Source organism: Anomaloglossus baeobatrachus, unplaced genomic scaffold, assembly GCF_048569485.1.
Source record: "Anomaloglossus baeobatrachus isolate aAnoBae1 unplaced genomic scaffold, aAnoBae1.hap1 Scaffold_319, whole genome shotgun sequence".
In the NCBI taxonomy this organism is placed as follows: domain Eukaryota; kingdom Metazoa; phylum Chordata; class Amphibia; order Anura; family Aromobatidae; genus Anomaloglossus; species Anomaloglossus baeobatrachus.
Window position 1 is genome coordinate 178,741 of NW_027442587.1, and position 2,875 is coordinate 181,615.

Here is a 2,875-nt window from a genome sequence, read left to right on the forward strand (position 1 = left end):
GTTCTCAGCTGGCGGAAGGATTCCTCATGCTTTTCTTCCCACACCAATGGGGCTACTAGGGATCTACCACCCTTGGTCTGTCCTACGAGGAGGTCTTGCATGGGGGCAGCCATCTTTGTGTACCCCTTAATGAAGCGACGGTAATATCCCACCAGGCCCAGAAACTGCCTCACTTCCCTCACTGTGGTCGGTCTCGGCCAGTCTTGGATGGCGGTGATCTTCTCGGGGTTGGGGGCGACACCTTCCGCACCAACCACATGTCCTAGGTACTGCACTCTGGGTTTCAGCAGATGACACTTTGAGGGCTTCAACTTCATCCCATACTTGGCAAGGGACGCGAACACCTCGGCTAGGTGCTCCAGGTGGGCTTCATACGTCTGTGAGTACACAATCACATCATCCAAGTACAGCAAAACGGTCCCATAGGCAGTCTTCTCTCGGTCTTCCGGTGCCACGGCCACCTGCCAGTACCCGCTGGTGAGGTCAAGGGTGGAGAAGTAGTTAGCGGTTCTCAGCGAGGCCAGGGACTCTTTGATGCGGGGCAGAGGGTAAGCATCCTTATGCGTTATCTGGTTAATCTTCCGGTAATCCACACACATCCGCATGGTGCCATCCTTCTTCTTAACCAGCACCAACGGAGCGGTCCAGGGACTACAGCTGTCCCTAATAACCCCTGCCTCCTTCATGTTCCTCAACATGTCTTTGGCGCATTGGTAGTGCGCAGGGGGAATAGGCCTGTATCTCTCTTTAATAGGGGAGTGTGTACCGGTAGGGATGTGGTGTTGAACCCCTTTAATCTGCCCAAAATCTAGAGGGTGCTTGCTAAAAACCCGCTCATACTCCTGTACCACCCGGTATACCCCTTCCTTGTGGTGTATGGGGGTATCATCAGTGCCGACATGTAGCTCTCGATACCACTCGCCTAACTCCCCCAGGGATGAGTGGGAACCGGCAGCAGGCGGTGTGACTGGGGGAACGGCTTCATGGATCGTGTGGGGATCTAGAGTGAGCAATTTGACAAGGGTAGCGTACCGGGTGGTGCATGAATGCACACATATTGGTTTTATAATCTTATTGTATTACTTTATATTCTTATTTCACTTGTGCATATCTCCACCATAATCCTGGCTAAGAAATATAGCTTTTTTTGGGGTACACAGGTAGTAAGGTCTTCTTTCTATTTCTTTAGGGGTGATATAGCCTGGTGGAACTCTAGACCTCTAACATTATATATGCACCCTTTTTCTTTATGGTTCTTGGACACCTTATAACATTCTTCCATACATATATATCTTTCTCATAAATTATAAATAATTAGGCATTTTTATATATTTTATTTACATTTTCATAAATAACTTTTTACAAAGCATGGGGGACATTCTCACATACATATAATTTTCATGTACGCATTCTGAAAATTTACGCATAAACCGTACACACTCCTTTTTGTAACAATTTCTATAACTCATTCGCTGAACTCTAATCCCGGATATTCATTCTTACACCGAATTTCCTGTTATAACACAATATTCATGATTTTTATTCAATTTATTTTTATTTTTTAGGTTTATTAGTAGTGATGAGCGAGTACTAAAAAGCTCGGGTGCTCGAAGCTCGGGCCGAGCCTCCCAAGATACTCGTGTACTCGGCCCGAGCACCGAGCCCAATGTTATCCTATGGGAGACCCGAGTATTTTTGTGAAATGACCACCGGCAGCATGTAGAAACCCTAAAAATGGCACAAAAGTCTCCGAAGAGTGCTCAAATGACATGGCAACAGCATGGGGAAGACCCCTTGAAGCATTTATCACTCAAAAGTCACAGCTGTGAATAATTTTGTCCGCGTTTTACGCCATTTTTACGGACTCACCAGAAAACCTTCCAAAATGACACCAAAATGATTTTTCATAGCGGAAATGTTAAGGGCACATACCCAATAGTGAGATAGAGCTAATGTATGTTACTTTTTGAGATCAATACATGAAAGATTTTACGTAAAACATTGTGTGGCACTCCGATGTCCCTGAGAAGAGACGTACATAAAGGCCTCTGAGTCTAATGTGCCCATTTTGAGGAACTGAGTCTTTGTAGTATTTTCCTTTGCCAGGGCAGTCCAAAATTGTGAGGTTCACCAATGCCCCTGCATACAGACGTGCATGATGGCCTGTAAACCTGAAGTGCCCATTGTAAGGAAGTGGGTCTATTGTAGTATAGCCCTTAGGCAGGGCAGCCAAAAATTGGGAGGCTCCACGTTGTCCCTGGATAGAGACGTGCATGAGGGCCTCAAAACATTAAGTGTCCAGTGTCAGGAAGTGGGTGTATTATAGTATAGCCCTTAGGCAGGGCAGCCAAAAATTGGGAGGCTCCACGTTGTCCCTGGATAGAGACGTGCATGAGGGCCTGTAAACCTGAAGTGCCCATTGGAAGGAAGTGGGTCTTTTGTAGTATAGCCCTTTGGCAGGGCAGCCAAAAATTGGGAGGCTCCACGTTGTCCCTGGATAGAGACGTGCATGAGGGCCTGTAAACCTGAAGTGCCCATTGGAAGGAAGTGGGTCTTTTGTAGTATAGCCCTTTGGCAGGGCAGCCAAAAATTGGGAGGCTCCACGTTGTCCCTGGATAGAGACATGCATGAGGGCCTCAAAACATTAAGTGTCCATTGTCAGGAAGTGGGTGTATTATAGTATAGCCCTTAGGCAGGGCAGCCAAAAATTGGGAGGCTCCACGTTGTCCCTGGATAGAGACGTGCATGAGGGCCTGTAAACCTGAAGTGCCCATTGGAAGGAAGTGGGTCTTTTGTAGTACAGCCCTTTGGCAGGGCAGCCAAAAATTGGGAGGCTCCACGTTGTCCCTGGATAGAGACGTGCATGAGGGCCTCA